Source organism: Apium graveolens, chromosome 5 (genome assembly GCF_009905375.1).
Source record: "Apium graveolens cultivar Ventura chromosome 5, ASM990537v1, whole genome shotgun sequence".
NCBI classification, from domain to species: Eukaryota; Viridiplantae; Streptophyta; class Magnoliopsida; order Apiales; family Apiaceae; genus Apium; species Apium graveolens.
In genome coordinates, this window is record NC_133651.1 from 146,996,679 (window position 1) to 147,019,760 (window position 23,082).

At 37.6% G+C, this 23,082-nt stretch overlaps 1 non-coding gene across 1 annotated transcript; it reads right to left on the reverse strand.

Moving 5' to 3' along the window:
• Nucleotides 1-804: 804 nt before the first annotated feature.
• Nucleotides 805-910, reverse strand: LOC141662735 (small nucleolar RNA R71). The gene has a single exon (XR_012550833.1). It is a non-coding gene; the product is annotated as a small nucleolar RNA R71 (small nucleolar RNA).
• Nucleotides 911-23,082: the final 22,172 nt, after the last annotated feature.

Sequence of the window (23,082 nt, forward strand, 5' to 3'; positions counted from 1 at the left end):
CTCAACTTGTTATCATCTTAGCATTGAATAATAACCTTACCATTGTTGCATAAGTACATTAATTGAAATTAACCTAAACCAGTCTCCGTGGGAACGAACTAGAATTAATTCTATATTACTTGCGACCGCGTATACTTGCGTGAATATTAGCGCGTGTTTTCATCCTAACAAGTTTTTGGCGCCGCTTCCGGGGACTCGGTGTTAATTCTTAGTTTATGTTCTTGACATCAGTGGTCGTTAAAGTTCACTGACTCGGATATTTTACTTGTTTACTTGTGGCTTTTTCAGGTACTCTAGAGCGCATTTATACTAACACGTTCTCGATCTCAAAAGAGAACACTGGATGAAGAAGTTTTAGTAGAGGAAGAAGTTCTTGTAGAGGACGAGAAAGTTGAAGAAGAAACTCTTGTTGCAATGGGTGAACCAGAAGCAAATACAAATGCTTTGATGGACTACTCTCAGCCGAAGATCGATGATATTCAGTCTAGCATTATCAGACCAGCCATCGCAGCTAACACTTTTGAAATCAAGGCTAGCACAATTCAGATGGTGCAGAACTCGGTCCAATTTGGCGGTTCTTCAACTGAAGATCCTAATATGCATATTAGAGATTTCATCGAGATCTGCGACACTTTAAAATTCAACAATATCTCTGAAGATGCAATTAAGTTGAGGCTTTTCCCATTCTCTCTGAGGGATAAGGCTATGTGTTGGTTGCATTCTCTACCACCAGGCTCTATCACCAAGTGGGAAGATCTTGCTCAGAAGTTTCTCACTAAATTTTTTCCTATGGCGAAGACAACTACAATCAAGAATACTCTTACTCAATTTGTGCAGCAATCGGGAGAGTCTTCGTGTGAAGCTTGGGATCGTTATAAGAGATGCTTAGAAAGTGTCCTCATAATGGGATGCCTGACTAGATGATCATTAACTGCTTTTATAATGGTTTGGGTGCGACTTCTAGACCCATGCTTGATGCAGCATCAGGTGGAGCCTTATGGGCTAAGAGCTACGAGGAAGCTTATGACTTGATTGAACTGATGGCTGCTAATGAATACCAGAACCCTTCTCAGAGACTAATTCAAGGCAATGTAGCAAAAATTATGGAGGCAGATGCAGCTACTACTATAGCTGCTCAGCTTAAGGCTTTGATGATGAAGGTGGATTCTTTGGCTAATTATGGAATTAATCAGATCACTAGTGTCAGTGAGCTTTGTGTTGGTACCAATGAGAAAGAGCAGTATGCTATTTCTAGTGAATCAGCTCAGTTCGTGAGCAACTTTCAGAGGTTGCAGCAACCAGTTCCAGCCACCTATCATCCCAACAACCGTAATCATCCTAACTTCAGCTGGAGCAACACTCAGAATATGGTGCAGCAGCGTTATCAGTAGTATGCAGCAAAGTAATACAACCCTCCTGGTTTTCAGCAACCGCAATATGCACTAAGACAACAACTCCAACTATAACAATCTAATAAAAAATCTGAATTGGAGGAGTTGAGGCTCATGTGCAAGATCCAAGCGATTCTATTAAGACCTTGGAAAATCAAATTGGGCAGATTGCCAATGCCTTGCTGAATCGACAACCTGGTACACTCCCTAGTGACACAGAAGTGTCAGGCAAAAAGGAAGCAAAAGAGTAGGTTAAGGCAATTACATTAAGGTCTGGGAAGGTTGCAAATCCAAAAAAATCTCAAGTTCCAAAATCTGAAGATGTGGCTGAAGAAGAAGTGTAGAAGGAAGCAGAAGTGGAACCAAGGAAGAAAACTGTGGAACACACTCCTCCTGAGGGTAATACGGGGAGAAACAGGTCTATCCTCCACCTCCCTTTCCTAAAAGGCTGCAGAAGCAAAAGTTGGATAAGCAGTTTGCTAAGTTTCTGGAGGTGTTCAAGAAACTTCATATCAACATACCTTTCGTTGAAGCTCTTGAATAGATGCCTAGCTATGTGAAATTTATGAAAGGTATTTTCTCTCGGAAAATTAAGCTCGATGACTTAGAGATCGTCACTCTAATGGAGGAATGCAGTGTTATGCTGTAACAGAAGTAGCCTCCGAAGCTTAAAGATCCTGGGATCTTCACTATTCCTTGCACCATCGGAAAAGTGTCATTCAATAAATGCTTATTTGACTTGGGAGCTAGCATCAATATGATGCCTTTATCTATCTTCAAGAAGTTGGACTTACCTAATCCAAAGCCTATTTATATGTCCTTGCAGTTGGTCGATCGATCTATTATATATCCACGAGGCATTATGGAGGATGTCTTGGTCAAAGTGGACAAATTCATTTTTTCTGTTGATTTCGTAATTCTTAATTTCGAGAAGGATAAGAAGATTCTCATAATCTTAGGAAGACCATTCTTAGCTACTGGCCGAACCTTGATTGATGTGCAGAAGGGTGATCTAACTATGCGAGTACTGGATCAGGATGTGACTTTTAATATTTTCAATGCCATGATATTCCCTACTGATAATGAGGAGTGCTTAAAACGAGAATTGATCGATTATGTGGTTACTTTGGAACTTGATCGAATGCTAAGGTCTAATGCCTTAGAAAATGCCTTGTTAGGGAATTCAGATAGTGAAGACGATGAAGGTGATGAACAATTTTAATATTTGAATGTTTCTCCTTGGAAGCGAAGGCTAGATATGCCATTTGAATCTCTTGGTTTGGAAGAGCTGAAAAATTCTCCAAAGCGCCTCAAGCCATTTATCGAGGAAGCTCATACACTCGAGCTTAAATCATTGCCTGAACACTTAAGGTATGCTTTTTTAGGTGATACATCTACTTTTCCTGTTATTATTACATCTGACCTTTCAAGTAGTGATGAGGAAAAGCTCTTGAGGATGCTGAGAGAGTTTAAATCGGCAATTGGATGGACTATAGCAGATATCAAGGGAATCATCCCTTCTTATTGCATGCATAAAATTCTACTAGAGGAAGGAAGCAAGCCAACTGTTGAGCAACAGAGAAGGCTTAATCTGATAATGAAGGAAGTTGTGAAGAAGGAAATTCTCAAGTGGCTAGATGCATGGATCATCTACCCTATTTCTGACAGTTATTGGGTGAGTCTAGTTCAGTGTGTGTCAAAGAAAGGAGGCATCAAAGTTGTTGTGAATGAGAAGAATGAGCTCATTCCTACTCTAACAGTCACGGGGTGGAGGGTTTGCATGGATTACAGGAAGCTAAACAAAGCCACAAGGAAGGATCACTTCCCTTTTCCTTTTATTGATCAAATGCTTGATAGGTTGGTTGGGCATGAGTACTATTATCTTCTGGATGGCTATTCGGGTTATAATCAGATTTGTATCGCTCCAGAGGATCAGGAAAAGACTACCTTCACTTGTTTGTTTGGTACTTTTGCCTTCAGAAGAGTTTCTTTTGGTTTGTATGGTGCCCCTGCCATATTTCAGAGATGCATGATGTCTATCTTCTCTGACATGATTGGTCAGAATATGGAGGTGTTTATGGACGATTTCTCTGTGTTCGGTGATTCTTTTGACGAGTGCTTGCAAAATCTTGGCACCGTTCTTAAAAGGTGTGTTGAGACCAATCTGGTGCTCAATTGGGAGAAATGACATTTTATGGTGCAACAGGGCATCATTCTTGGGCACAAGGTCTCTAGTATAGGTCTTGAGGTGGATAAAGCCAAGGTAGAGGTCATTGAAAACCTTCCACCACCAATTTCTGTTAAGGGAGTCTGCAGCTTCCTTAGTCATGCGGTTTTCTATCGGCGTTTCATAAAGGACTTATCTAAAATCATTAAACCCTTGTGCAATCTTTTAGAGAAAGATGTCCCTTTCAAGTTTGATGATGAGTGCCTATCTGCTTTTGAGATTTTAAAGAAGATTTTAATCACGGCACCTGTCATAACTACAACTGATTGGAATGAACCTTTTGAAATGATGTGCGATGCAAGTGACTATGCAGTTGGAGCAGTTCTTGGACAGAGGAAGAACAATGTATTTCATATGGTCAACTATGCTAGTAAGACCCTCAATGGTGCTCAACTGAACTATACTACTACAGAAAGGAACTCTTAGCCATTATCTACGGTTTTAAGAAGTTTCGATCTTATTTGCTTGGGACGAAGGTGACAGTTTTCACTGATCACGCTGTAATTCGCTATCTCATCTCGAAGAAGGACTTGAAGCCTAGATTGATTTGATGGGTTCTTTTACTTCAGGAGTTTAAGTTGGAGATCAAGGATCGAAAAGGTACTGATAATCAAGTTGCTGATCATCTCTCTTGTTTAGAAGATCCAAGTATGACTTCACAAGATAAGACATTGATTAATGAGTCTTTTCCCGTTGAGCAGTTATTTGGGGTGCAAGAGGAAGTACCGTGGTTCACAGATATTTTGAACTACCTTGTGAGCAATATTATTCCTCAAGACTTATCTTCTGCTCAAATGAAGAAGTTTCTTCATGAGGTGAAGTGGTACATGTGGGATGAGCCATTTCTGTTTAGGCAAGTAGCTGACCAAATTATCAGGAGATGTATTCCGTACAGCAAGATGGAGGGTATCTTGCGAGACTCTCATTCGACTGTTTATGGAGGCCACTATGGTGGAGAGAAGACAGCAGATCGTATCCTTCAAGCGGGATTCTTCTGGCCTATATTGTTTAAGGATGCACATCAGTTCGTTTTGAAGTGTGATTGCTGCCAGTGTGTGGGTAATATGTCCAAGAGGGATAAGATGCCTCTTAATGTGCTTCTCGAGGTTGAGGTCTTCGATGTTTGGGGAATTGACTTCATGGGGCCATTTGTCTCATCTTGCAATAATCAGTATATCTTCTTGGTGGTTGATTATGTCTCGAAATGGGTTGAAGTCAAGGCTTTGCCGACGAATGATGCAAAGGTAGTGCTTAACTTTCTTTATGAGCTTATATCCACAAGATTTGGGACTCCAAGAGTCATAATCAGTGACGAAGGATCGCATTTCTGCAATCACAAGTTCACTGCTATGATGCAGCGATATAAGGTGAATCATCACATTACTACAGCCTACCATCCTCAGATTAATGGTCAAGCTAAGGTGTCTAACAGAGAGATCAAGCGTATTCTAGAGAAAGTTGTATGTCCATCAAGGAAGGATTGGTCTTTGAAGCTGGATGAAGCTGTTTGGGCGTATCGGACAGCATGCGAGACTCAGCTAGGCATGTCACCATTTCAGTTGGTTTATGGTAAAGAATGTCATTTGTCTGTGGAGCTCGAGCATAAAGCATATTGGGCCTTGAAGAAGTTGAACCTTGATATGGATGCAACTGGAAAGAAAAGGATGTTTCAATTGAATAAACTCGATGAGTTTCAACCAAGCATATGTAAATAACAAAATATATAAGGAGAAAGTTAAGAGGTGGCACAATAGTGGTCTAGTTCTCAAATCATTTGTGTCGGGACAACAAGTTCTTTTGTTCAACTCTCGGCTCCATTGTTTTCCTGGAAAGTTGAAGTCAAGATGGTCGGGGCCGTTTTGTAATCAAAACTGTATTTCCACATAGAGCGGTGGAGATTTTTGAGAATGATCCAGGCCAAGCGTTCAAGGTGAATGGACAGAGGTTGAAGCATTACTATGGAGATACGGAAAACTGTGAGGTGGTTAGTGCCATTTTATTATCCACTTGATCTCGGGGATTCTACGTCAAGCTAGTGACATAAATCAAGCACTTCTTGGGAGGCAACCCAAGTTTGTTGTACATTAGTAGATAAAGGAAGAAGAAAATAAGAAGAAAACTCCAAAAAATTCAGAAGAAGAAAAACATTCAGTGTCAACTACAGAAGCACGGCGCGCTCGCGCTGAGAAGCGGGGCGGCCGTGCTGAAAGTACAGTAGCTGCGCGCGCCCGCGCTGGTATGCGAGGCGGCCGCGCTGGTTTTCCAGAAGCACAGCGCGCCCGCGCTGCTAGGCAGGGCGGCCGCGCTGGCTCCCTTAACCTGAAAAAAAAAAAAGAAAAATTGAAAATTCAAAAATAAAATCACATCACAGCCGAATTTCCCTCTCCCACTTCCCATATTTTGTTCTCCAAATCAGTTTCAATCACCCCATTACTCCCATTATTCCCATAATCAATTTCCACTTCTTTTCCGAAAGTAATTCCCAATTTCCTAAATATACACACACACTTATACACAATCTTCTCCATCACTTCTCAATTCTTAAACACACAAATCTCTCTTAAACACATCTTTTCTCTCAAACTTATTCGAATTCAATGGCACCAAAATGACAACGAACCCAAGTTAGCAGCAACACCACCGATTCTTCAAGTGGTAGGGGTGTGAGGCCCAGGTTTTCTACTCCGGAGGCTGAAAGGGAATATACGAGGTTAATGTCGAAGTAGATAGCCAAGGAGAGAGGATTTCTACCATCAGGGAGGGATGGTAAGTTGCTTGAGATGATTATAGAGATGGGTTGGGTCGCTTTTTGTGAGACACCCACTACTGTGCCCATGAGTGTGGTTCGCGAGTTTTACGCGAATGACAAGGCTGATAAGAATGTTTTTACTGTGGTGAGGGGGTTGACAGTGGATTACAGTGCTTAAGCTATTCGTCGGGTGATAAATCAGCCCGAGAGACAGCCTGGTCAGGATGATTGAGTGACGAAGACCGGAGAGGATTTTAATTTGGACCTGATTATTGCTACGTTGTATGTTCCTGAGACTCACTGGAAGTTTAAGAAGGGAACGAATGAGTATGCCACTTTCCCTGCCTCGTGCATGAACAGGTATGCCCATGCATGGAACTCTTTTATTTGTTCTAACATTATGCCTTCATCATATGTGCATGATGTTACGGTGGACCGGGCAAAGCTGTTGTGGGGTATTCTCTAGGGAGATTATGTGGGCTTGGGATCTGTGATTTATCAGGGTATATTGAGGTTTCCGTGAGGAAGCACTACGGGTTCTATTCCATATGCTTCAATTGTGACGAAGCTCTGTGTAGCTGTTGGAGTTCATTGGCCCACACACGAGCAGCTGGAGTTGCCTAGTGCCTCGATTAATAGTTCGATGATAACTGTTATGCAGGAATGGTACGAGGGAAAGGCTGATGAGAAAGGGCTCGGTTACTCCTATGACCACTTTCCAGGTGGACGGCCAGCACCTCAGGGATATGCTGGTGGTACGACTCAGGCCACCAGAGCCGTATGGAGAGCTCAGTTGGGTGAGGCGGGTCCTTCACAACAGCAAGAAGCAGATGACAGTGCTGGTTTGGGTTCAGCGCAGTATAGGCGCTTGATGAGGAGGATGGATGCGATCATGACATCCAGAGTGTGTTTGCACATGATCTCACCCAGGAATTGGGGAATGCATTCAGAGCTACAGGAATTGATATACAGTGGCCATTTTTCGGTGAGGACTCTGTGTACCCGCCTCCTGACATTCCTGACACTTCACCTAGTGAGGGTGATGATCTTGATTCTGAGTAGGTATGCCTGATTCCTTACTATTACCTTCACTGAGGACAGTGAATATTTTAAGTTGGGGTGGTAGTTAAGAAAAATGTTTGTGTGAGTCCATATAGTTTGCATATTCATGATAGTTTAGTTCATAGAGTTGTATTGTCAAGTAATTTTTTTATTTTGCATGTTAGTATGTTGTATAGAGTTGCATATGCATTATAACATGATCCCTTAAGTTTGCTTTTCCGATTGATTTGTGATAATGATGCTAGTGTAGTGATGTCGTGTATAGTGATGTTAAGTCCTATCGAGTTGATTTGTATGCTAGAAATAATAAAAGTTCACTAAGTTTTATGGTTGTTTGCGTGCTAGATCATGGTCATGGTTTATTTGTTTGTCGAGGTTTATCACTTGTTTATATTTAGAATTTAGGATATTCTCTTAATGGCAATATAACATGGATATTTAAAAATTGGAGAAAAATAGTGGATTTCATTGCCAGTTGTTGCGGCTAAGTGTCAAATGGCTAGTAGCCAGCTCATATTTATATAAGTAGTCTAGGGTTGAACGAGATGGAGCGAAATGCACTCGTTTAGAAATTGAAAAAAAAAGAGAAAAAAATATGTGTTGATGCATAATTGATCACGAGTGGGCTCTTTAATACTCGAATTATTAAGTTCTTAGGGGACTTTGTGCCTAGTGGCCTAAGGCTTTTATAGTCTGGGATACACCAACCTAACGCTCGCTACATGGGTATTATTGCATAAGTCTGTTATGGACCTCACTCATTGCACGGTCAAATAAGCATATTTATGTTGTTATGTGTTATTAATAAAAGCATGAATCCATGTAATAACTCCAATAAAATTGAAGTGTTGTCAGTCATTTTGAGTTTATCATTTATTCTATTTATAACCTTGTGATTGCCTTGATGAGTAGTGAGTCGTGATTATTGATCTAGTTGTGATAATATATTTGTTAAGCATTTGCACACATGCATGTTTCTAGCTTGTAAGTTGATTTGTGGGATTGATTGATCTTTGTGCGAATAACTACATTTATTGAGATGTTGCTCATCGATTGGTTTAGTTATTCTAAGGGGATCGTTACATTCATGTAGTTGCATTCATATTTTTTTATTTCTTGTTCTTTGAGTCTATTTATGCTTGAGGACAAGCAACGGTTCTAGTTTGGGGGCGTGTTAAGTGGCATTTATGTCCACTTAGAATTCTCTATAAAGTCTTGAATCGGTGTTCTGTAATCAAGTATTTTGTGTATTTGATTCATTTTTGTAGTGTTTTGCATTTCATACATAAATAAGGGATCAAGGAGATTTAGCATTGCTTTGGTGCTAAATTGGTGTTAGGAAGGTGCTAGGGATGTTTGCTCGTGGATCGTCATCAAGAACCAACAAAAAAAAAGTCAGAAGTTTTTTCAGAAGGTTAGCGCGCCCGCTGTAATATCCGGGATATATCGTGTAATTATTTTTGCTAATATATAAATATTATGCATATTCAGTATTTATTTTGTGAATTATTTGTTAAGTGGTATATGTGTTTGGATGTTTAAAAATAATATAAATTGAGTATTTTAATTTTTATATGTCCAAAATAAAATATAGATAATTGTCATATCTTCCTATTTATTTTTATGATGATTTATGGTTTTATAGGAAATTTATGGATTTAATAAATTCTTTTTCCGAATATTTATAAACTATTTTATATACTGGGGAACCAGCCGACTTCACCCGTTTTTACGTTTTTATAACCCGAAACTCTTCCGAAAACTCCTTTTTAACCTAATTGCAATATTTCGAGTATTTTCCATGTTTTGACTTTTTCGATCCGCCATACGGTTTGTCCTGTGCGGGTCCCGGTGCAATATTTTCGATACAAAATTCATTTCGGTAAATCAATAAAACTCGAATTTTCGATAAACGTGATCTTTTTATTAAACTATTATAATTATCACCTCGTAATACGTGTAACCAGGCGCTGAGACCAAGACCGCAGTACAAATTGTACAGATTTGGATAATTATCCCGAAAACCGGTACCGTTTTGGATCTATTTTTATAAATAAATGTACTATTTTATATCCAGAATGATCCAACGGGATACTAATTTTCCGTAAATATAAATAGCCCTTACTGTATTTTATTTTGTAAAGAAAATCATTTGCAGCCAGTAAATTATAAAATTTTACAGAGAAGATACTTATATTCATAAAACTTTTCAAGAATCAAACTGCAAAATCAAGGTGTTATTGATCTCTGTTTGGAAAGCTCTGGTAACCAAAACGAAGGGTTTAAGGAGTACTATCAGTTTCTTCAAGTTTCAGAACTGCAAAAATCAAAGGTTTATTTTATATATTTTTATTTATTTTCGAATTATTTGGATTAAAATTATGAATTTTTGTTCGGATGATTTTTTGGATGATTTGATGATTGCATGTTGTAGAGCTTTTCTTCCTGATGATTTTGATATGTCATATGACTAATTTGGAGTTCAATAACATGTTCAAAATTGAATTTAATTTTTGAATTTTGAAATTAGGGTTTGTGTTCTAGGGGTTATTAAATGTTTCTGTTGATTGCTTCGTGTTCCTTGTTGAATTTGCAATCGATTCATGTATATTACAACAACTAACGATTCCTGGTTTGCTCAAATCGAAACAAACAAAGTTCGCCGGTTTCGGCGAACTTCTCAGCCAATTTCCGACCAGTTCTGGGGTTATTAAAATCATTGGATTGCATGGTTGAGTTCCTGGTGGTGAGGAGATGTGATCTGGAGGTGGTGGTGGCCTGAGCATCCCTGGATCGTCTTCTCCGGCGAGACAGAGGTGTTTTCCGGCGAACCATGTAAAAATTACAGTTTAGTACCCGTAGTTTTGGAGAAGAAACAGTTAGGTCCCTGAACTTTCCAGAATTTGGAAATTTAGGATTCCTGTTTATAAATTATTTAAAAATCATATTTTCTATTTATTTTAATTACCGAAATTCGTTTTTAATTATTAAAAATTCCAAAAATTATTATTCTAATTCCAAAAATTATTTTTAATTCAAAAATAAATCTGAATTAATTAGTTAATTAATAATTAATTATTTATTTGGTCAATTAATTCAAAAATTAATTGATTAATTGATTTAATTAATTATTAATTGATTTTAATTAATTATTTAATTAGATTTAATTATTTATTTTTGATTTAAAACTTCCGAAAAATAGTTTCGAGCTTTAAAATATTATTCTAAATTGTTTTCAAGGCTCGATAATTATTATAAAATTATTTTAAACTAGATTCGGCCAACCGAACCCTGTTTATTGTTTCAAAAAATGGTTCAACGGCCCGTTTAAATTCTGAAAAATGTTTTAAAATTCATATTAAATATCTGAAAAATCCATTTATCATCAAACCTTCTTTGAAAAGTATTTTCAATCAAATATCTTACGTGTTATGTGTTATATGTGCATTGAATAATGTGTTAAATGTGTATGTGTACGTTATATGACTGTTTTGATCGTATCTTTTAATCCGTAAATCGAATTTGGGTGAAACGAATGGTAGATAGAAGCTTATATCGAATAGAATCGTATGAGTTGAGTATTGATAGATACTTATGATATATGAACGGAAATGGCCAGGCATAGGAAAGGAAAGCAAGTAGTCGAGGAGTAAGAGATTGTGATTGAGAGTTCGTGAAGTATAGCAGTCTAATACCAGGCAAGTGTTCTGAACTTTCTCGAGATATATTGTGAATAGCTGATAGTTATATCTTATATTGCAAGTGCTTTAAAGCACCGAACCCTAAACCTTGATTCCAGTTATTGATCTTTGAACAGTAAACCTTATTCTTTCTGAACCATTGATTACTGAATACCCGAATATGAACCACAGATATATGATACTACTCCACAAATACATACAAACTAAATACAGAACACTGAACCAAGATTTGCTTATATACTCAAATCATTATACCTTATACATTGAAAGACCAAATCCTTGTATCCTTAAAACTTTGATTCTTTTATTATCCGATTTTTTCACCAGCTGATAGCCATTCTTTGGAATTGCTATTTTATTTCCTTGTAAAGATTGAAACCCATCTCATGGTTGAAATATCCCATTTTGATTATGATTCTGTTTATTGCTTTATACTATTTATTCTGTTATTGTGATAGAATTGGATTGTTTTATAAAATTGTGGACCAGATTTGTGGTCAGACCAGATTGGTGGTCAAGTTAGGCCAATGTGTGCCTTGGATCCAGTAATTAGAGCAGAGATGTGTGCCTTGCTCGGGGTTAGTGCGTGACTGATCAGCAGCCTAACCTTGGTTTTTAAAATGAAAATATAATATCCAATTTTATATCATTATTCATTATTCCCTTGATACCATAACTCATATTACTTGATCATTTTATTCTCAGTATTGTCAACGTGACTTGCTGAGCTAGTTAGCTCATTTGTGCGATTTTGTTTATCTTCTTTTCCAGTTAAGAAGGAACCTGTTAGTAGCGAGGATCGCCAATCCAGTGCGAGAGCTAGGGGTCCAGGTTGATCGAGTTAAGCTAGTTGACAGCTTTTGAGATAGTTTAAGTTTATAAAGTTTGTAATGATGTTTAATATTTAGTTTTAAGTTTGAATAGTTGGAATTTGGGCGTTGTAATATAAGTGTGTGTGTGTGGCTTGTGTGCATACTTTAACCTGTTGCGGTCTGTGGTAGTTGGTAAGTAGGGTCACTGCATATTATTATTACAAGCGGGTTATAAATAAGGTGTGTGTGCGTGGGTGAACCCCAAACTGTTAGTGTATACTGAAAATATTTATTTGAAGTATGTACATTTATTTCTGGCCAGTTTATTTGAGAATCATTTGAATGTTTACATGTTGTCTAATATTATATATTGTGAACAATCTAGTATCAAATGGGATACAAAATATTAGATTGTTAAATACGGTTATATAATATAATAAGGTTCACAGCACAGGTGGTGTTGGACAATCCACTGGTATGGCTGTAGTACTATTTAGATTAGTTTATATTGACTAATAAATAATACTAGTATACTTTGTGTATATTGAACATGATCAAATTTAGAATTTTTCCCTTAATACTGATTAAGAAGGAGAACTAAGATTCTATGTTATTATTAATGCTTAGGTTCTTAATCCGGAAATAGTAATTGACACGTGTATATTATTTACATGCTTTGATTTATATATGAAATAATTCTTTTGAATTATATCATTATATTTTGGGTGATGGAATTATATACATGGTGGATATTATTTATTGAAGGAATCCATGTCCTGATAATATTCGGGTTAATAATGTCCCCTTGAAAGCTCAAAAAGATTTAATTATGTGAAACCCTGCAGGTGGAATTTATTTTGGCATAATTAAATAAAGGTTGAGTGGATGATCAAGGATAAAAGATATTAATTAAATAAATTATCAGTAATTTATTTAATTAATGGACATATGATATTTTAAACATGGGGAATTTAATAAGCAAATAATATTGGAACCGAATTAATTAAATTACGGTATTAGGAAAGGTAGTGCAAATATTAATTCTTTAGTGGATTGAATTAATATTTAATTACATTGGGCTAGGCTCAAGATGTAATTAGAAGGCCCAACCTAATTATCCATGGTCCCTATTGTAGCCTATATATATTCTTATTCTCTTCTTGCTTGGAATTGTGTGAAAACATATTGTAGCCACCAAGGAGCAAGAAGAGAGGATAACTTGAGAAGACGGAGGCCACACTTCGCTCAAGGGAATTTGGGAATACAATAGAAGAGCGTGGAATCAACCATTAACAAGGTAATCCTCTTTTCGTAATCTTTATCGTAAAACGTAGTAACACCCTAAGTCCGTGGTTCCCAACAATTAGTATCAAGAGCCTGGTAATGGGTTCTACATTTTATGATATAATGTCCATGTCGTAATTATATATTCGTGTATATAGTGTTTTGCTTGTATTAGTTTTGATGCAGGTTGTTAATCCACTATTATGGACATGTATATTTTAATTATGTGTTTGGATCCCACGTGGTTTAATCATGGTTAATTTTTATTTTGGTTTCCACGTGGTTTAATCGTGGTTGTAATTTACACGAGTGTTGATCGTGTTAGAATAGATTTTACAAAATTAGTCTTTGTATTAGATCTATTTTGTTTGTAATTGTTCCGGGTATTTTGTAATAGTTATGTGCGATTGGAAATCAATTCCGGTAGTTTTTTATTCCGCTGTGCGATTACTAGGGGCTGCTGCGGCAGATGGGACTGCTGGGGCTGCTGGGGCTGCTGGGGCTGCTGGGGCTGCGGCGGCAGCTGGGACTGCTGGGGCTGCTGGGGATGCGGGGGCGTCGGGGCGCGCTTGGGGCAGATTTTTTTTTAGAGCTGGATTTTTTTCAAGGGCCATAATAGTGGAAAATTTATTTTAATTTTTTCCATTAAATTTTAATTATTGCTTGAATTTATTGATTATGTGTGTCGTTAATTATGTGTGTAATTCTTTTAAAATTGCATGTTTAACTTAATTAGGACGACATGGACATAAAATTTATTTATTGCTTTAATTAAATGTTATATGTTGCTAAAATTATGTGTGTATTTTGAATGCATGATTAGACATAATTATAACAACATAGGGCCCCATTTAATTTTAAAATTCCTCAATTTTAATAAAAAAAAAATCTAAGTGGGAGAGGGAATTAATATGAAATTAAATCCCATGGTCTCCATTATTGGTTGTAGGTAATTGAACATAAAGACGAATATAAATTATATATACGTCACCCATCGTGGCATGTAATTTCTGGTGTCTAGAATGTTATAGAAATTACTAGAACAAACTTCTTAAATTAATAAATTTTGAAAGGAATAAATACGGATTTTCTTTATTTCTGATTTGGGGAGATTTTGTCAAAAATGGGTTCATCGAACTTGTAAGGCTGTGGGTTTCAAGGGAGACCGATGTGACTCCTCCACTACCTGGAAATCAAACCATTGATGAATATTGAATTGAAGTATTCTATTCAAGGCAAAATTACGAATATTGGAAGGTATACACGCCACCCATCGTGGCGTACCAAGTTCCATAGATTTCGAATAATTTAAGATTTGATGATGGTATACACTTAGCTATGAAAAATAATATAGTCCACCCCAACGTGGCATATTGTTTAGTAATAGGACCGAAGTAACATTTAAATAAAATTAGGTGGTATACATGTCACACATCGTGGCGTACCAGAAGCTTATGGTGTTTAGATGTTAGTGCATTAAATTTTAATAATTTAGATCTTAATAATTAATGCACCCTTATTTATGTGATGTTTTTATGCATGATTCTCAAGATGAAATGGGCTTTAATCCACTATTCACCATACTTAAGGATAACAAACTTACCGGACCTAACTATATTGAATGGAAACAAAATTTGGACATTGTGTTGACTGCTGAGGAGTACAAGTTTTGCACTTATGAACCCAAGCCTGAACAGCCTGCTGCTGATGCTCCTGAAGATGAGAAAGAGTATTATAAACGGTGGATTAAGGCTGATGAGATATCGCGATGTTACATTCTGGCAGCAATGTCGGGTGTTTTGCAGCATCAGCATCAGTCTATGGCCACTGCTTCGGATATGCTCTTTAATCTCAAGGAACTTTTTGGAGATCAGAATAGGGCTGCTAGGCAAGTAGCCATGAAGGCTTTAATGAACACTCAGATGGCTGAAGGCACACCTGTAAGGGATCATGTTCTCAAGATGATGTCCCATCTGAATGAGATAGAGATCCTAGGTGCTGAACTTGACGGGGAAACCCAGATTGATATTATCCTTATGAGCTTGTCCAAGAGTTTTGAGCAGTTCCGCTTGAATTACAACATGAACAAGAGGCAGTATAGTCTCGCGGAACTGCTGACAGAACTTTAGGCAGCTGAAGGATTATTTCGGCAGAGTGTTCAAGTGAATGTGGCTGAGAAAGGTTCTTCCTCTAAGCCAAAAGGTATTAAGAAGAAGAAAAAGGCTCAGACACAGAAAGCTGTGAAGGTAGTGGGAGTTCAGGGTGGTGTGAAAAAGCCTAAGGGAAAGTGCTTCAGATGCAAACAGTCAGGTCACTGGAAACAGGATTGTCCTCTTCCTAAGAAGACAAACAATACTGGTATGTCTCTTTCTCTAGTTACAGAAACATTTATAGCGGCTATATCTACGAGCACTTGGTGTGTAGATACAGGAGCCACTGATCATGTTTGTAATTCTATGCAGGGGTTCCAACTATCCAGAATGCTTAGAGATGGTGAGATATACGTGTTCATGGGAGATGCTACGAAAGTAGCAGTAGTTGCAGTAGGAGTTATTCATTTATCTTTTGGTTCTGATAGGATTTTGGTTTTGAACAATTGTCTTTATGTACCTTCTTTTAGAAGGAATTTAATTTCGGTTTCTAAACTTGCTTTGGATGGTTATAATGTTTGTTTGGATCGTAATGTTTCTATTATGATGAATAAATGAATTATATGTTCTGGTACATTGCAAGACAATTTGTATATAATTAATCCTAGTCAACCTGCACTGCAACTGCAATTTAGGGAATTGAACAACACATCTTCTAACTCTACTAAAAGAAAGGAACCTTCTAGTTTGAACCAAACATATCTTTGGCACTTGAGATTAGGTCATATTAACTTGAGGAGGATTCAAAGACTGGTAGTAGACGGGCCTTTAAGCTCATTGGCAGTGGAGCCATTTCCAGTTTGTGAATCCTGCTTGGAAGGTAAAATAACTAATAGGCCTTTCAAGGCAAAAAGGGAATAGAGCCAAACAACTGTTAGAATTGGTTCACTCTGATTTATGTGGACCCATGAATATCCAAGCAAGAGGTGGTTATGAATATTTCGTCACTTTCATTGATGATTATTCTAGATATGGGTACGTTTATTTGCTGCACCGTAAGTCTGAGTGCTTTGATAAGTTCAAAGAGTACAAAGCTAAAACGGAGAAGTGACTTAATAAAAGTATCAAGTCACTACGATCAGATCGTGGTGGCGAATACTTGCTTGGAGAATTTAGGGAATATTTATCATAAAATGGGATAGAATCCCAGTTAACTGCACCAGGAACACCCCAGCAGAACGGTGTAGCAGAGAGAAGGAATCGGACTCTTTTAGAGAGTGTTAGATCGATGATGAGTTATTCGGATTTACCCAAGTCGTTTTGGGGACATGCCTTAGAGACAACAGCTTATCTTCTGAACTTAGTACCTTCTAAGTCGGTTCCTAAAACCCCCTTAGAATTGTGGACCGGGGATAAACCGAGTCTAAGACATATTCGAATATGGGGTTGTCCAGCACATGTGCTGAACAAGAACGCGACTAAGTTAGAATCTCGTACAGAAGTAAGGTTGTTTGTAGGCTACCCCATGGGACCGAAAGGATATTTATTTTATAGTCCGAAGAATCGGGATGTCATTGTTAGCACCAATGCAAGATTCTTAGAGGAGGAATATATAATGAATCACAAACCCATGAGTAGTGTCGTTTTAGAGGAACTAGTGGGAGGGACAAATAATACCCATAAAGCTGTAGTACAAGTAGAACAACCACAACATAATGTACAACCTGTCACTAGTACCGCACCAGTGCCTCGTCGTAGTGGGAGGGTTATTCAACAGCCTGATAGATTCATGTTTTTGGGTGAGTCTTCAGACTTGGTCTCTGGTGAACATGATGATGATCCCCGTACATACGAAGAGGCAGCATAAGACAAAGATGCAGATCTTTGGCAAAAGGCGATGGAATCTGAGATAGAATCAATGTATTCTAATCAGGTCTGGGAGCTCGTGGAACCACCCAAAGGTATAAAACCTATTGGATGTAAGTGGATCTACAAGAAAAAGAGGGTATTAGATAAAAAGGTGAAAGTCTGGAAAGCAAGACTTGTTGCGAAAGGGTATACTCAGAAAGAAGGTATCGATTATGAGGAAACCTTTTCACCGGTAGTCATGCTTAAGTCAATCTGTATTCTTTTATCTATAGCAGCTCATCTCGATTATGAGATTTGGCAAATGGATGTCAAGACAGCTTTTCTTAATGGAAGTCTTGAAGAAACCATCTATATGCAGCAACCAAAAGGATTCATTAAGGAAGGCCAAGAGCATCTGGTATGTAAGATTAAGAGGTCTATTTATGGACTTAAACAAGCTTCTAGAGACTGGAATATTCATTTTGATCATGCAGTCCAGTCATATGGATTTGATCAAAGTCCAAGCGAATCGTGCGTGTATAAGAGAAGTGAAGGTAATGCAGTGGTTTTTCTAGTACTATATGTAGATGATATTTTACTCATTGGAAACAATGTTGAGATGTTGTCATCAGTAAAGGCATGGTTGTTCAAACAATTTAACATGAAGGACTTAGGTGAAGCGGCATACATCCTTGGGATCAAAGTTATAAGGGATCGCAAGAAAAGGATGTTGGCTTTATCTCAAGAGCCCTACATTGATGAAGTATTAGGTCGTTTTAACATGCAGAACTCCAAGAAAGGTTTTCTACCTTTTAAGCATGGAGTTGCTCTATCTAAGAAGCAGTGTCCTTCGACACCTAAGGATATAGAGAGCATGAAATCAGTTCCTTATACTTCAGCATGTGGAAGCTTAATGTATGCTATGTTATGTACGAGGCCTGACATCTGCTTTTCTGTAGGCATGGTTAGTAGATATCAGTCGAACCCAGGTCAGGAACATTGGAGTGCAGTAAAAACTATACTCAAGTACCTGAGAAGGACTAAGGAGTATATGTTAATTTACAAGGCCTCAGATCTATTTCCTTTGGGATATACTGATTCAGATTTCCAATCAGATAGGGATAAGAGGAAATCAACCTCGGGATATGTTTTTACTTTGGGAGGTGGAGCCGTTATATGGAGGAGTGTAAAGCAGAAATGCATTGCAGACTCCACCATGGAGGCCGAGTACATGGCGGCCTCTGAGGCTGCCAAGGAGGCTGTATGGTTCAGGAACTTCCTTTTGGACTTAGATGTGGTACCTAATTTGCCTAGGAGCTTGACGGTGTATTGTGATAACACTGGTGCTGTGGCAAATTCAAAGGAACCGCGAGACCACAAAGCAGCTAAACATATTGAACGTAAGTATCATCTCATACGAGGAATCGTAAAGCGAGGGGATATAGTTGTGGCTCACATATCATCAGAAGACAACCGAGCAGATCCTTTCATAAAGAGCTTGCCAACCAAGGTTTTTGACAAGCATGTGGAAGCGATAGGAGTCAGATGGATGGACACATAGATTTTTATGTAATAGTGGATTAAAGAAACACTGATGTACACATAGAATATTTTGAGTATAAGTGGGAGATTGTTAGTGTATACTGAAAATATTTATTTGAAGTATGTACATTTATTTCTTGCCAGTTTATTTGAGAATCATTTGAATGTTTACATGTTGTCTAATATTATATATTGTGAACAATCTAGTATCAAATGGGATACAGAATATTAGATTGTTAAATACGGTTATATAATATAATAAGGTTCACAGCACAGGTGGTGTTGGACAATCCACTGGTATGGCTGTAGTATTATTTATATTAGTTTATATTGACTAATAAATAATACTAGTATACTTTGTGTATATTGAACAGGATCAAATTTAGAATTGTTCCCTTAATACTGATTAAGAAGGAGAACTAAGATTCTATGTTATTATTAATGCTTAGGTTCTTAATCCGGAAATAGTAATTGACACGTGTATATTATTTACATGCTTTGATTTATATATGAAATAATTCTTTTGAATTATATCATTATATTTTGGGTGATGGAATTATATACATGGTGGATATTATTTATTGAAGGAATCCATGTCCTGATAATATTCGGGTTAATAATGTCCCCTTGAAAGCTCAAAAAGATTTAATTATGTGAAACCCTGCAGGTGGAATTTATTCTGGCATAATTAAATAAAGGTTGAGTGGATGATCAAGGATAAAAGATATTAATTAAATAAATTATCAGTAATTTATTTAATTAATGGACATATGATATTTTAAACATGGGGAATTTAATAAGCAAATAATATTGGAACCGAATTAATTAAATTACGGTATTAGGAAAGGTAGTGCAAATATTAATTCTTTAGTGGATTGAATTAATATTTAATTACATTGGGCTAGGCTCAAGATATAATTAGAAGGCCCAACCTAATTATTCATGGTCCCTATTGTAGCCTATATATATTCTTATTCTCTTCTTGCTTGGAATTGTGTGAAAACATATTGTAGCCACCAAGGAGCAAGAAGAGAGGATAACTTGAGAAGACGGAGGCCACACTTTGCTCAAGGGAATTTGGGAATACAATAGAAGAGCGTGGAATCAACCATTAACAAGGTAATCCTCTTTTCGTAATCTCTATCGTAAAACGTAGTAACACCCTAAGTCTGTGGTTCCCAACACAAACTTCTGACCCGGGTTTGGGGGGCGCCACAGGTTTGGTATTAGAGCCACATGTTATAAGTCACTGACACAAACCTGGATTGACGGGAATGGATAGAAGGTTAGGATTAGAAGTAAGGAAGTAGGGAGATAGAACGTCGAGAGGTTGAGTGCGATGGTATAACAGGTATTAGTATGATTTGCGTTGTGGTTCGAGATTCTTATTTTGTGATATAATTTCAGATAGCAGCGATGGTCAACTCTTTCATCCCTGTATCAGCTGATCACTCAGAGCCTCAGTTGGAGGACCATCTTCGGATCCACGTCCTGTTGTCCCACCAGTGTTGGCTATTTTACCTCCACCTGTGTTGCAGCCTGTACCACTGCAGGCCATTCCACCCCCAGGCATGAGGCCACCTATCAGAGGACCCCCACCTGCCGATTCAGATTCCACTGGGCATTCAGTTGCGGGTGCCCCCATTCCAGTCTACATTGCATCATGTTCCTTATTACCGGTATGAGGCTCTTCTACTGGAGCGTGATTCTTTGTTGGCACAGATCCGAGAGCTGCAGCATATCATCAGGACTACAGATGTTGATCGTAGTGTGAGGGAGCTCCGAGAGGAGATCCATGTGACACGTAGGATTCTTGAGGCCAGATTATATGGAGCTACATTGGCCGGCCCTGATACATTTATGAGATGGGTCAGGGAGGTGATGGAGGACCTCGAGAGGCTGGGAGGACTTGAATTTCCTTGGAGTTAGAGACAGAGACACAGAGATGGAGATGATGATCAGTGCTGTTGTAATTACTTATTATGTACAGTAGTGTGTAGTATGTATCAGTAGACTTTTGTGTTATATTTATAGACTAGATCTGCTGACTAGTGAATAGGTTGTTGTACCCTTTTGCTTTTACTTTTGAAGCATCTTTACGCTTGTACTACCTAAAACTTTTGGATCTATATATATATCAGTACCTTTTCCTTTCCAGCATTGTCATTTATATTATTGCACCTGTTTTACTTTACTTTACTTATTGCACCAGTTATACCTCTTGTAATTCCATGTACCCTACCCCTTTAACTGTTTATATTCTATAAAGAAGCATGCAATTTACTTAGTTCAACTGTTACAACTATTTTCAAAAAAATATATTTCTGTTTTACAAAACTTTTCTTTTATGCAAGGAATTTGATTTAAGGGCTAAATAAGTTGTTTGATTATTTACATAAAATGCCTCCCAGAAAAAATACCCGCACTAACACCCAGAATGAAGAAACCAACAACAACAACCAAGATAATACCAACCAGAATGCAAACCCAGGACCCATAGACCCAGCAGTAGCCCAGATTCTTCAGTTCTTGGATCAAAAAACAGTTCACCTAACTCAACAACAACAAAGGCAGACCAATCCCCAGGTAACTTTCAAAACTTTTCAGGCAGTGAACCCACCAGAATCCAAGGGTTCCTTAGATCCAATTGAAGCGAATGTTTGGTTAAAGGAAATAGAGAAGTCGTTTTCTTTAGTTAAGGTAAAGGAAGAATAGAAGGTTGAGTTTGCAAGTTATTATTTGAAGAATGAGGCCACCTATTGTTGGGAAACTGTGAAGACATTGGAAGGTACAGATGTTATTACCTGGGAGAGGTTTAAAGAATTATTTCTACATAAATATTTCTCCAGTTTGTTCAGGATCATATGGAGCTAAAGTTTTTGGAGTTAAAGGAAGGAAATATGTCGGTAGCTGATTATGAGAGTAAGTTTGAAGAGTTTTCAAGGTTTGTGACATCATATGTTGTAATAACCCCAATTTTGGAAATTTTTGAAACCCTTATGAATAGTGTTTTTGCTGAACGAGAAAACTTTTCATGCCACGCTATGTAGGGGTTCTGTTATTGATCTTATGGGATATTATTAGTACTCTATGAAGTATATAAGTGTATGTAAAGATCGTCAGAATCCAATTCCGAACACTTTGGTTTTTCCCGGAAATCCACAATATACGGAGAGAATTGAGTATAAGGTAACAGGATAAAAAGGATTTAAATTAAAGGATTATAAAAGAGGATCATAGAAGGAATATAATATATTGAGAAAGGTTAAGGGAACCTAAGTAATAAGATCCCGGGTATGATCCTTCAAACGATAAAACGAGAACGAAAGTTAAGCGAACCGTATAGCAGATCAGCGGTCATTAGGCAAACGATTAGGAAGTTAATCAAAGGGATTAATGGGAATGATGTCATCCAACCAATAGAAAGAAGACAAGGAAGGAAGGATGACATCATGTGGATGAGATAAGCATGACATGGGAAGGAGGAGGTGTGGTGGCTTTGTAACCACACAAATCCAAGGGCAAGAAGGTAATTCACTAAATCAAAAACAAAACCAAATCAACCAACCAAAAATCAAGACAAGGCAAAACACAAAATTCTTCTTCTTCTTCATGAAGCTCTCGGGTTCTCTTCTTAAAAAATGGAAGTTCAAGCTCCTCCACTTATTATTTAGCAAGGTAATTATCCTAGCTTCTCCTAGTTAAGTTACATACTTCCTATAAGTTTAAGCTTTTAAATCCAAGCCAATCTTTTTCTATAAATCATCAAAGAAGATGGTGAATAGTGTTTTCAAGAACTAAAATTTGTGTTCTTGAAGTTTTGTTTAGATTAAGCTTGGATAAGGGCTTTAAAGATGATTCCAAGCCATCCCCTTGATTCTCCACTCTCCAAGGAAGGTATAATCTCTTAACCAAGCTTTGTTATTGAAAGTTAAGAGCATAAAATGAGTATTAGAGTTCATGAGAGGCTTGATGATTGTGTATGTAGAGATTAATGGGTTTTGGGTTGTTTTTGAAGTTGTAAATCTTGGTTGTTGATTAATGAACTTAAGTGTAGTTTAAATTCATGTGAGGAATAAGTATAAATGGTTAATATGGATTTGTTGGGGTTGTTATGATGTGATAAGGATGGATATTGGTTGTATGATTGATTTGGGGTTGATTTGTGGTTGGTATCGAGTGGTTTAAATTTGGGAAATCGCGTAAACATAGCCGTCGTAATGTCCGATTTTCTTTGGACTGTTTTTGTGCATAGCATTAGGACCCGAGAACCCCCTGCTAGATTGTGACCACTGCCATGTTTAGATAGCTCATGTTACGAGCTTCGTTTTGATATGTAGTTCGTTCGATTCCGATTTACGGTTTAGGAGAAACGA